General features: G+C 40.0%; 1 pseudogene; it reads left to right on the top strand.

Annotated features, from left to right (window-relative positions):
* Positions 1–975: 975 nt before the first annotated feature.
* Positions 976–3,176, top strand: LOC149248966 (receptor-like serine/threonine-protein kinase NCRK pseudogene; annotated as a pseudogene).
* The last annotated feature ends 10,702 nt before the right edge of the window (positions 3,177–13,878 follow it).

Here is a 13,878-nt window from a genome sequence, read left to right as displayed (position 1 = left end):
TATTAAATTATTTTTTGATTTAAATAAAAAAACCCATGAGAATAATTAGATAAACCATTAATTATTTAATTTTCTCAAGGAATAATTATTAAATCATTATTTAAATAATTATTCCTTGTCACATTTGAATAAATCCCTTAGGAATATTTAAATAAATCACTATTTATTTATTTTTCCTTATTTCTGTTATTAGAATAATTATTTAATAATTATTTTGATTTCAAACCATTCTTAATTCTCACGAAATAATTAATAAATCATTTTATTCATTAATTATTTCTAAATAAAGATATTTAAACATTTTAAATATCTTTTCCCTCTCCAATAAACATAATAAAGTATTCCAAGTGGTTAGATCTGAATTTGGTTAATATTATTTTATTATTCTACATTTTCGAATTTAACTCCATACTTTATAAATAGGAAGGTTTTTCATTAATTCTTCACCTTGACCATAATCACCATCAACAGTATCATCTTTTTCTTTGAGCTCTCATTTTGAGTTCTCCACATTTTTTCTGGGTCTTTCACATATTGAGAGAGAGAATCATTTTTTGAAGCATCAAGGATATCAGAGGACCCATCCCATAGAGGGGGAATTGTAGGCCCATCTGTAGATCTCCTTCACAAGGCCTTTTTAGTAAAACATTTGTTCAACTTAAGTCTTTCCATTTGGGTTATTGCATTGGATGTTTTTATTATTGCTTTCTATTATGGATCATCTATACTTTTTATTGTGTTAGACTCCGTCTCATGTCAGAGATTGATTCTTCTTCAAAACCCTGTTTTGAAGAAGAAATCATTAATGTGTTGTTTTAGATTATGTAATTTATCTCCAGCTCTTCAAAAGGGAGCAGCTTCCTCAGCTCCTATCTCTGCAAAAGCAAAAACACAAAACAAAGCATCATCAGCAATCAAAGTCTGGCAATTTAATAATCAAATCAACAATTCCGCTCCTTCATCCATTATTTGTACATGACTAGCTTTGAATCTTTCCAAGATCAGTCTACTTCAAGCAAAGATGACGAATTTAAAGTAAATCAAAATCCAGTTTTTCATGTAGCAGAGGCTGCCTTGAATGAGCAACCAAAAATCTCCAAGTGTGTTGGATGAAGTTAGAGAGGGGTCGCGTGGGAAAGAGAATTCTTCTGGAAAATTGATGTTGGACATTGTAGCTGTGTTACTCTGCTGCTTGTCATTGTGGAAATATTCAATGTGCAGCTATCCAATTATACTTTGAGCATGGAAAGAAGCTTTACAAGGAATTTTGCTAGGACTCTGCAAGTGTCCCCTTCACAGGTGGTTCCCATTGCGAGGCATGGTGTAAATGTCATTCTAGATATCTATATTTTATCATTTTCAGGATCAACAAACTATGCTGATATGAAAACCACAGAAATAATCTTGATTCAGAAGAATAGCAGCGGAGAAGGCATCTTGCAGGATCCAATTCTTGGACCTTTCTCAATCCTTAGAATAGAGAATCCCCTTGAATCAAGTTATCCATATGCATCTAGATTTTCAGGGTATGGTACCATGGGAAAATTAATTCTATCCACTATTATATTGTGCATTATACTGGTAGCCATAGCACTTCTTGTCTCTGCGGCTTGCTTTATACACTACAAGTACAGACTAAGAATCCAGTTTTCAAATGTCTCATTTGATAATAGCACAAATAGTCTTACTAATCTAATAAGCCAGGGGTCATCTTTCACGGAGGAGTTTCATGCACATGACAGCTCATGCCTCAGATCTATTACAGGATGCATGGGAAGAAAATCTTTCAAATTCAACAGTAAAAGTGAAATGGTACCAGGCACAATTGTACAACAACTCTCTTATTCACAACTAGCTGAGGCAACTGAGCAGTTTTCAACGTTTAAACTCATTGGCATGGGAGGAAGCAGAAGTGTTTATCGAGGTCAACTTAGAAATGGAAGAACTGTTGCTGTCAAGAAACTTGTTTGTCGAAATGGACCTGATACAAATAGTGAGTTCCTAATTGAGGTTGAGCTTTTATCCAGGCTTCATCATTTTCACCTGGTGCTACTCATTGGCTACTGCATAGAATACAATGGGCGGGAAGTTCAAAGACTACTAGTGTATGAACATATGCCTAATGGCAATCTTAGAAATCATTTGGATGGAACTTTGGGTAGGGAATCACTTCATTGGATAACCAGAGTTCGTATTGCACTTGGAGCAGCAAGAGGTCTGGAATATCTTCATGAAGCAGCCACTCCCCGGGTTTTGCATCGTGACTTTAAGTCAAGCAATATTCTCCTTGATAGCAAGGGGAGAGCTAAGGTAGTTGATTTTGGCACTGCAAAGACAATCACAAGTGTTGATCTTAATGGTCAACCAAGTTCACCAGAAAAATTACTGGGTACATTTGGATATTTTGCTCCTGAATATGCAATGATGGGAAGGGCTTCTTTGAAATCTGATGTTTTCAGCTTTGGAGTAGTTCTTTTGGAACTAATTAGTGGAAGACGTCCAATAGACATGCCTTTGCCTCAGGGACAACAAATCCTTGTTATTTGGGCAAGTCCTTTCTTACAAGATGAGAAGAAGGTACTCAATGAAATAGTGGATCCAGCCTTAAAGAATGGTTTCCCAGTAGAAGACATGTTAAAAATGGCTCAATTAGCAAGGGCGTGCTTACAAATGGATCCAGAGTCAAGACTTGTAATGACTGCAGTTGTGCAAGTTCTAGCCATGTTAATCCCAAATAATGCAAGGAAGAGTGCATCTTTGCCTACATATGGTGTTCAGATCCCCTTTTATATGTCATGGAATCCTGATTTCTGTAACTACAACTTCAGTAGGGAAGAGGACCTTAACTTGGATGAAAGCGTAATGCCATCAAAACAAGTTCATACGTGATGAGTGGTTCAACCTTTGAACCTGAAATTCAGAAAATGTGTTGTTCTCCGAAATGGACAGGAAGGCACACCATACTTTTGGGCCTCGAGGAAATTCTAGCTTCTCAAGAAGAGCCAAAACTCGATATTTCAAACGGAACGTCATCGTGGTCAGCTTCAGACTATTTGAAAAGTTTCTCTTCATCAACCACAGATAATCCAGCTCGCAGATCATTAGAGGGAGAATCACTTGATCTTACAGAGCCTCGTATGGAATCATTCTGGCATCATAATGGGTTTTCAGTATGATCTACAAAATGGAAGAATAGCGTACATGTGCTTTGGCGGAGAACCCTTCTAAGCCTATGAACGAGCCACATGTTTGTGATATATGCTGCTATCATTTCCAGGTTCTGTCTCTACAGATGAAGATAGGCAACGCATATTGGTTTCTGACACTAAATCATCATCGAATCATCGTGGCAATGCAGATGGAAGCGTTTTAGACATCGCAGGCAGATAAGAGCACTCAATGAATACAACTGGCACATGTGCACAAATGTGAGATTGTTAAAGATTTCAAACAGAAAATGAAGGTGAAAAGTAAAAACCCGAAACATACACAGAGACATCTGTCATAAGCATCGATTTAGGAACGAATTTTGCCTATTTTGATCCTCAGCCCTGATTCTATGGGATCTGAACACCAGTTATGCCTCGTAATTAGCCAAATCATCAGCAGATTTAGAGGAACATTGTATTATTTTAGAATAGAAGGTTGTTCCATGTTTAGCATAGATAAAACGCCCATTTCTAATTTTTGTAATTGTAGTTGAAACAGCGCAGAGGTTTTTGGGGTCGATTTGTTTTCCCCTTAGCAGTATTATATTTATTGTATTAAAAAATTCATTAGGGGAGAGAGTTAGAAGAAAATTCTGAGTGCTGGAGGAGAACTGAGCTCCATTGTACAGTCTTTGACAGAGGGATTTTTAATGAAATTTCACAGCTCTGACTTCTGAGATTCCTGTGGCATGATAATTTAGCATAAGTTTTTCTCTTGTTTCATATGTAATCTGTTATGTTTCATTTCACTACATGATCATTTCTAACTGAACAAATGAAGTGTTTAGGTAAGAATTCATGCCTGCCATGCTCTGCCTATAAGTTTGTTCATGTTTAATGTTTTCTACTGTTTAAGGAGGATTCAAAGTTATTGTTTGCCCTCCTTAGCTCCTCACCAGTCTTGCCATCCCATTTAAAATCTAGATTTGATGCTAAATTTCTTGCCTACCTTGCCTCAGTCGATAACCTGTGTTGTTCATTATATTTCTCTGTTCAAGTTGTGATTTTGCCCATGCAGCCCAGAAAAACCCTGTTATTTAATTAAAAACCCCCAAATCAATCTTTCTAATCAGTTTACTAGCCTAATATCAGTGTTACCCATTTGGTCATCTCATCAATTGAAGATCTACCGAGATTGACCGGAGAGAGCCTTCTCCTGCCCCATAGGGCTAGCTACGGGGCTGAATGGTTTGATGTGGCCTTGAGGTTTACCTTTCTCAGCCTAAGGTGAAATTTCAAGCGCTAACATATTGCAAGTTTTCTGTTTCTATTGTAGATCTAAATCGTGAGCAACCATCAACATGTTGTTAGGGTCACTTGTAACCTAGTGACTTAAGTGAAGTGTTTTTTGTACACCTTCCAAGAAATTTCACATTAACAAATGGCAACTCGACTTGGCTTTTAGTTACATTTGTCACTAACAAATGGCGACTCCACTCGTGTAATAATTGCATTCTTGGGTGATTGAAGTTTCATAAAATTTCAAGGTTTTCTATAACTATTTTTAGCCTCTCAATTTCTATTTATAGTATTAAATCATATTTTGTCAATTTTTTGGATTCTGGTCTTTTCTGGTTTTTTCTGGAGGTCACAGGTATCATCCAAGTAGGAGACGATAAAATATGTGCGATATCTACCAACTGAGAGTCTTGAGAGATTAATGCACTTTTCAGCCCATAAGTGAGTTGTAGAGAAAACGTTTTGGCCAAAAATCTATGTTTTCCTCAGTTTCATGTGAGTACCTAGGTTTTGGAACTTTTCGAGAAAATTTTCAATTTTTTATAGAATTGTCGAGAGTGTTGTTTGTAGACTGGTTTGGGTGTTTTATTCCTATTTTATGTCTCCCTTAGGCTTAGATCAAATTGATTTGTCTCTTTGAGGAAGGAAAAAGCCCCCTAGGGTTTATATTACACCTCCACATTGTTAGAAAGAGATTCGTTGAGTGAGGAGTCTAGGGTTTTCAACATTTTAGCCATTGATTTTTAGATCTTATCCAATAATTTTCAAATATTTTCAATAGCTTTCTTTTACCTTTTCTCCCTTTATAATTTGGGTTTTCCTTTTCCTCCTTAGGATCCCCTTGAGCATCCTAAGTCTTAGAGCTTCACACCTATCCTTTGCAACGTTTTACACCTCTCATTTTTGCTATGTGTCTGCATCATTTACAATATATTAGAGCATTTAGATCCCAGTCCCTTTTCATTAGATATTTTTAACCTCTTGTTACAGGAAAATTTGGGCACATCAACCCCAATTTCTAGATCTATATTATTAGGGTCCATCAACACCTAATTCAGTGGTTTTCATTCCCTAATGATGTTAACCTACATCATGCTTGCCTCCCAAGAGTTTCATGACACCAATCATCCAAAAAATGTCCCTAAGGAGATCATCGCAGGTGGCCTTCTATCTGGCTGTAATAAGGCACTACACTGTCTAGGTGCTATGCATAGCACCCAGCCTTTGTATCACCTTTGATGAGTGACATCCATCAAAATTTTCAAATAAATCCATTGGATTCCTCATCCAATGGATGCTTCTGGAGGTTTCTAGAAGGATTGGGCTCACTTTTAGATGAGGAAGGAGATGAATGAACCTTAATCCATTATCACTTCCTCCATGGAACCACTTCTCAATTATGGCAAAGCATTCATGAGGGCCATTAATGGCCTAACCTGCTCCATTCAACTATAAATGGACCAAGCATTCAAGGCTGGTCTAGGGTTGAAACTTTTTGAGCTAAGGAAATGTTGTTGGAAAGAGATTAGTAGAGAGAGTAATGTTATCATGCCAAATTGTTGTTTCATGATGAGAGAAGGGTTTGAAGCTAGAAGGATGAAACTGAATCAGACATGCATCTACATGGGTTGTAATCTTTCCTTCTATGAATAAAGAGTTCTATGCTTTTTCCATTGATGTGTTATGTGATGTATATTGTACTTTCGATTCTATAATATGTTTAGTTAACATATCGATATGTATGATTTGATGGTTTTTTGTCTCGGCTTGTGTGTAGGTACCTTTCAAGCGAGTTAAGTATGAAAGGGAGTGGCCAAAGCGATCAAAGGGAAGAGGGATCGAGCGAAAGATATAGGTTGGTACTTTTGCTCCTCTTTCTTTTATTTGTTGGCTATAGGAAAAGCAATGGAATTACTTTAACTATTGTTCTAGACTTGCTACTAGGTCTAGGGAGTAGTCATTTGAAAAGACACTAAATTTTCCCGTAACACCTCTTTATGTGTCTTTGACTAGCTTTTTTTCCCTCTCTTTCTTAGTTTCTTAGTAGCCCTTGTGGGTGAGGTTTAGTGCACTTCATTGGTTATTTATTTTTCTATCATTTTCAGATTTATTTGGAGTATTTCAACATTCCACTTTCAACATCACATGACATCATGAAACATGATTAATTAACTCATCCACTTGACACATTATTTTCACATGCTCACACCTTAAGAGAACATGAGCTTGGTTAACACCGCCAAGACAAGACTTGAAACACTACACCTTAATTAATCAACACACATAGATTAAGCCCATTTGGGCACTAGGGTCAAATAATATTTGTAGTGTAGGTGTAGGATCAGTGGGATAGGCTTCCAATAACACCCATATATTGCTTTCATTGAGACATATAAGTTGACATATTAGGGAGCTTAAAATCCTTCACCATCCCACGATCAAAGTCGAAGTGCGTAAGAAACCCGATTTAGAGGCGGTTAGGCTAGGTCATTGTGCGAGTAGTTCTCCTTGGGGCTACTCAACCCATGGTAGGGAATTATTTGCAGTGACTGACTACCAAAAAGATCAAGACTCAACCACCCCCGTGGGACAAATGTAAACGTAGTGACCAATCTTATAAAAACACCCTATAGGACTATCTATGGCAAGTAGTTGGTTCTCTACCCCGCCTTTCTCTAGACAACTCTGCTTGTGGGGATTAAAATTCATCAAGTAAGAAGTTCTTTAGAAGGCTGTCTGAAACAATAAATCTAGGATTGTTCGAGGATATAGATCACCAATAGGCTATAGGTACTTTTCTTTCATAGTACATGTTTTCTTGTATTAGAGTAACATCATTAAAATAATTATTTTACACTTGGCAGCACTGCACTAGGTGTTTGCTTGCTATTTTTCGCTCTTCTATTCCTATCATCACCCTTTAGTACTTTGATCATTATTTTTTAGACGTCATTTCACCCCTAGGTATTTGTCACATCAAATTCGAGGTCTTCATCCTCAATTACCATTAGGACATATTAATCCTCCTCATCAAGTTAGAATACATCCTCCTAGTTCTCCATCAAGTCACATTTTGATTCTGATTCCGATTTTGCTGATTCTTCGAGTTCATCCTCTAACTCCATGTCTTCTCAACCCCATATTACCACAATGTTAGGCACCAATGTGGGTGCGTGAACCTCGGGTGATAACACAGGTGCTAACCAGGGTACCCCCACCAGTGGAACCTCGATCAATGTGGTCACTCCTAGTCCCTTTCTTCTTCTTATGGCTAGAGTAAGTATCCCAGATTTTAGCCAGCTTATCAATGATCCTCTTCTCCACAATCCCACATGGATATCTATGCCTACTAAACTCCCTTTAGACATCCCAAAGTTTGAAGGTAATATTGGAGAAGATCCAACTAATCATTTTCACTCCTTCCACATGTGGTGTTCATCAAATTTCGTTACTAAAGACTCCATCCATCTTCATTTGTTCTAATGGACGCTCAGTGGAGCTTCTGCTAAGTGGTATGTCGACCAGCCCAGAGAAACCCATTCCAATTTAGCGACTTTTGGCACAAAATTTTTGTCATATCTCTATTTACCTCTCCGTTATGGTATAGGTACTGAACTTTTGAATTGTTTCCATCAAACTTCTACCACTCGCCCTTTCAACCATGTTTAAGAATGGCATAGAAAGAGGAGCATTTGTAGAGCTCCTAATTTCGAAGACTAAGTCTATATGGATTGGATCCTTAGATAATTTTTGGTCCCCATTGCTAAATATGTCACATCACACTTCCCCCAGTCCAGGGAAGAGGCATTCCTGATAGCCTTAAGATTTGATTTGATCTTCACCCAATCAGGTTATGTTTACATTGCCATCCCTAATCTGCCTCAGCCTCATGTTGCTAATGCACTGGGGGCATCTCATGTTGTAGATGGCATAGTTGGAACCATATCACATCCTCAACCATATGCTCCACCTTATATGATTTATGGTCCACCTCAGGGAGGGACCAGTTCCACTTACCATAATCCCCCCCCCAATCCTCCTTAGGGAAACTCTTATCTAGGTCCCAACATGCCATATGCATATCCCCATCCACATCAACATATGCTAGCGCCAGCTATTACACCACCTATTTATACCAATGTTACCCCATCTCCTTATTCATAGTGTGCACAACCTACAACTTTAGCTCCTCCGACACTCGTGCCCCAACCCCCCATGCCTACTCATCCTCTGCCACAACAACCACCTCCTCCACAATGACAAGTGTATGCTCAGCAAAGTGGTCCCAATCCTTCTAACCCCAAGAAAAGGAAAAAGGGGAAGGGTAATCAGAACTAGCAGTCTCAAGGTAATCGAGGCAGTTAGGGTATTCCACACAATGCCCCTCAGGGTCCTTAACCTAATCCCACAACCCATCAATAGGGAGATTAGCCCAAGAAAAACAAGGTTCTTCATACAAACAAACAGTGTGCTTGTTGCAGCGTATATGGTCATTATACCCATGCGTGTCCTCTTTTACCTCAGATTCGGTAAGTATGGGAAGCTCAAGTAGCTTCTTGAGGATCGCAGCGCTCTACCCCTACATCCCCTCTCTCTTTATCTCAACCGCTAGTGTTTTCCAATCCTTTCCCTCACCAAGGATACATAGGTACCCAACCTACTCTTGGCTTAGTGGGTCCTGACCTAGGTTTAGAGTTAGTTGTGCTAAACAAATCCCTACACTACTAGCCCTTTCAACATCAATATGCATAGCGTAGATTGAAGTCTCACCCGAAGTAGTATGGGGGGATGCTGGAACCAAGTTTTTGCACCCAAAGATCAGCGTGATGTGATTTTATGTCCTAAATCCTCCTTTGCACATATTGATAATACTTTAAGGCTTATCGATATAAATCCCTTTAATCAGCCTCTAGACCTCCACGAAGTTCTATGACTATCTTTTGTAGACCTTGAATAGACCAATCAGCTACTTACGCGCATCAAATATTACTCTTATCTCGTAAATTAGCCATATTAACCTAAGTGTTCGATAACCTTAACATAAAACAAGATAATATTCGCGTAAATAGTTAACAGTAATTGTGTTCATATAATAGTATAAATCGTGAAAAATCATACATCATTATGTCATAAGCCCAACATTCATCACAACACAAAGCGCATTCATTCATAACAGAAGTAGACAGGCGAAACACAGGAATTTCTGCAATAATCTTCTTTATTAATACTCAGTTCTTCTCACAGACTCAAGACTTCCTTATGCACTTAGATACAGGGGTCCGTTCACTTAGCTGCAGACTCTACTCTAGGCCTCTGCACACACAGCTGCACAGTCTTTCTTCCTACTCTTCTTCGCTAATTCTATAGACTTCTCCCATAGACAAACTTCATTACTTTCCTTAGACATCATAAGACACAATTATTTGTATAATCCCATGGTCTACGGACCATGGCTAGATCTTCAAAATCTGACTCAACTTACATAAAGAAGGGTAAAACCCTTTATGACTGTTTAATTATCTACGCACTTTGTGACCACAACTTATGGATACTTTACATCTTTATACAGCAAAACTTGGTCATTTTCCCCAAAATTGACCCTAGGGGGCCACATCCTAACAGGCCCCCAACACAAAGATTGTGACTCATCCTCGAGTCACTCAGTTGGCATGGAGATCTTACTCTGAATATCCCCAAGCTCCACTTGTGTAACTGTTACCTCGGTCATGTTCTGTGTGGCTCCTTGCTTAATCTTCTCTACCAGCTTCTATGTGGTTTGTCCTGCACTGTCCTACTTGATTTTTTGCTGCATACTCTGCAAGTTTGCAAAATTCTCCTGAATGTTGGTGGAGATGATGTAGGCCTCATCTAACCAAGGCCCCAATCTAGCCCGGAGGACTTCCTCTTTCTTCCACACTACTTCCACCTTTGTAAGAAGCTGTTTCACCTGCTGCAGCTTAGCAAGTTGTTGTCTTGTAGCAACATTGCGCGTCATCGCCCTTACTTCAACATATTGTTGCTAGAGCTCGTGCACTTTTGTATTCAAGGACTATAGGGTGAGAACTTCATGTAGGTCGAGACTACCTCCATAACCTTCTAAAAAAGTGCGGTGCAGTCCACCACCACAACATCCACCAATGCGACTCCATCATTCACAACAGCTTCGTGTTGTTCCCTTACCTCTGGCAGTGTTGAAGGCTCTAACTTCAAATCTAGTTCAATTATTTTTGGGTTCAGCTCGAACTGAGTTTAGCAACATCCATCTTGGTGTCATGCATGCCTACAGCCAACTTTCTAATCTTCACCTCCAAAGGTTCTTCCTTCGATATATGCAGTTCAGGTACTATTCTGTAGGCTTCTGCCACCACAGCTACAAGCTGGGCATTCTGTGCATAAATTTTCTTTTGTTCCTCCAGCGCTTCTAACTTCTTAGTGAAAATCCGTTCACTGTTTACTCGATACTCACTTATGAGGCTTATTCCATGCTACTCCTACACCCAGAATTCTGTTGTCACACCTGCCTGTAGCATGTGAAGATACTCATTCGGGAGCACAGCCAGGTTTATGCCAATGTTTTTCAAGGAACTCATTATGGCCTTGTCATCAACCGCCTCTAAGCTCAAGGAACCATCTAGCACTACGACTACCCAAAGATCCAAAGATCGAACCATCTTTGTTGTTTAAGTGGTCCCCGGTGCTAAAGATGTCTGTGCAGCGTTGATCTTCCCTGCTCCTACCTGGCTTCTAGTTGTCTGAATCTGCAGCTCATACAGATCCTTCTCAATGGTGCTCAGTGTCTACTATTGTTGCTACTCAAAATGCTATAGCAGTTATGCCATGGTATCCTGCACCTTGTTGCCTATCTCATACAGGTCATCGTCTATCAAAGTAATTAGATCCAATGATACCTTTACTGCCTTTGATTTCTTCTGCGTCCCTTCCTTTCCTTGTTCCCTGTAACTTTTGACCTAGAAGGGAGTGCTCTTCTGCTCCTCTTGACCACCGCTGCCTGCTCTGACTGCTCCTCCTCCTCTATCTCAAGTGAAGGAGACTTACCACTGCGCTCAGAGCCATGCTCTTATTTTTTGTTTTGTTGCTTCGCAGTGCACTCTGCTTCTACCCTAGGCTTCTACTCGACCTCTTTTTTCCACTTCTCAGCCAACTACTAGACCTTCTGCTTGGCCACTTCCTTCTTCTTCTTCTCCACGTACTTGTTAGTACCTATGACCAAATTAGATGGAGAGTTCCACTTTGTTAGCCAATGCTTGATGACCTCCTTGATAGTGTCATCTGTATCGAGGTAAGGTAGGTCAAACCATTTTTCTTCTGGGTCTAACATGCTCAGATGTATATGCAGTGGAAGTCATCTTTAAACTCTGTGTACCCTGAAAGATGTTCAAACATAGTTGGCAACAACCGTGGCTTCTGGTTGTTCACCACGAGAATTCTCGCCTCCATTAGCACCTAGAAGACTTTGGTCTTTATGACACGAACAACATCCTTTGTTTCCCACAAGGAGGAAAACTGTGTAGCCTCTGACAAATCCTTATCCACTAGAGGAAACTTACTTTCCTCCAAGAGATCCCAAGTGACGAGCACAATGGAGAGTAACAACCATGAATAGTGGAATGTTTTACTTTCATCCTGCACTTCTCAATAGTTCATGAGGAACTCGTTATAAAGGTAGCACGCTCAATAGAAATGCACTCCCTCTGCACACTTTGTAGCCAAAGAAACCACTCACACTAGAACCTCGTCCGAGCAACATTTTCTCATAACTTTGCTCGCAAGGATCTAAATGGAAATCTTCACCGCAGGGTTGGTGATTGAGTTTATAGAGTACCCATGCAGCTTCTTCTTGAGCTTGAATTTATCCTTGATTTTCACTGTGAGGTCATGCTCGCTCATCTTTCTGCCAAACTCCTTGGCCAGATTCAACCTTGAGTGTAGCAGAAGTGTTATCCGATGGATTAGCATATCAATAATGGGGATTGGCATGCTCAACCACATACATCTGTCATGCACCAGGGTTAGCAACTTCTTGATCACAATTAGGTTGATGTTGGAGCGGTGGTAGTGGGGCACCCATAACAGGTTCAGCAACCCCGACTGATTCACTCTGCGAAGCCACTCCACCTGCTCCAGTGCAGTGACACATAATTCATTTTAGAACACCCTCTTCATGTAGTTTTTTGTTGCCAAGCGGGGGAACTTCTCGTGGTCCACCAGAACCCAGTCTTCTAGCTTGAGGTGGGGAATCCATGCTAAGCATGGACCTTCAAATGTGATGTTCTCAAGTAGCATGGGTGTATTGAGGAGGAATTTTCCTACATCTGGTTCCTTAGGGACTTTCACTTTTCCATTTCATGGAGGGAGATAATCCAGAAACTTGGATATTGGATCCACCCCCTTGGTATCTATGTCCTCTGCACCCTCTTCAACCCCCAAATCCACCAATTTTCCCTTATCTTTTACACTCGGCTTCTCTTTCTTTTGAGCTTAGGTGGTTGCCTGCTTCCTCAGTGACTTGCAAACCAGCATGGGCTTCTTCTGCTTGTCCTTCTTAGGTTTGTGGACTTCCCTCAACGGCATAGGCTTTGACCTAGGTGACCTCGGCGCCGTAGCCATTACAGTTGGAGTCTCCATGCTCATCACCTCTGGAGAAGCTCCCTTAGAGGTGATAGCCCCTCTAGTACTCATAGTCTCTCCTAGCCCATACATTTTGCTAAGAATGAACCATTGGGTATCCTCGGGTAACTTATCAAAGACAAAACTAGTGACGAAATCAGTGTAAACCTGAGGATTCATAAACAAGTGACAACTCAACACTGAAATTCTAAGAATGCAAAGTGTTTTTCCTTGGATGGCCATGTGTAATTTATAGGTGAATTTGAATTCGAATTCAACCGTTCCCCCCAAAATCCATCCATAAATGTTGAATTGGCGGCAGATTTCTAGAGGTTTCACTCTTAAATTCAACCTTAAATGCCTTAAATGCCTTAAATGTCACCCCCCACTCCTCTTAATCGTCTTCTGGCAATCAAATCATGAATAATGACTGTAATGGTTACTTTCTAGCTATGTTGCATGGTCTCTCCTCCTATAGCACATCTCCCTTCGTGCTTCTTTCGGCACTATGACATCATTCGTTTTCACGCATCCCCCCTATTACGTAGCTCTATAAACCAGGCAGTGTAGTTTATAGTCCTGTGCCTCCTTGCATCTTCTTGGAGTGCTAAGACTGTGCTACTCTCATGTAGTCATTGGGCCAGATCGTCAGTGTATGGCTTCAATCGGCTTCCATTTACCCTTCTCGGAAATGCATCCCCATTCAAGTTCGCGAGCTGAACTGCTCCACCATCTGTAATGTCTTTGATAACATATGTCCCCAGTTAGTGCATCTGAAATTTTCCTTGAAACTTATCGAACT

This window comes from Pinus tabuliformis, chromosome 7 (assembly GCF_031772625.1).
Source record: "Pinus tabuliformis cultivar Carrire ecotype Pingquan chromosome 7, CPIR1, whole genome shotgun sequence".
NCBI lineage: Eukaryota > Viridiplantae > Streptophyta > Pinopsida > Pinales > Pinaceae > Pinus > Pinus tabuliformis.
This window is presented reverse-complemented; position numbering and strand designations above follow the sequence as displayed.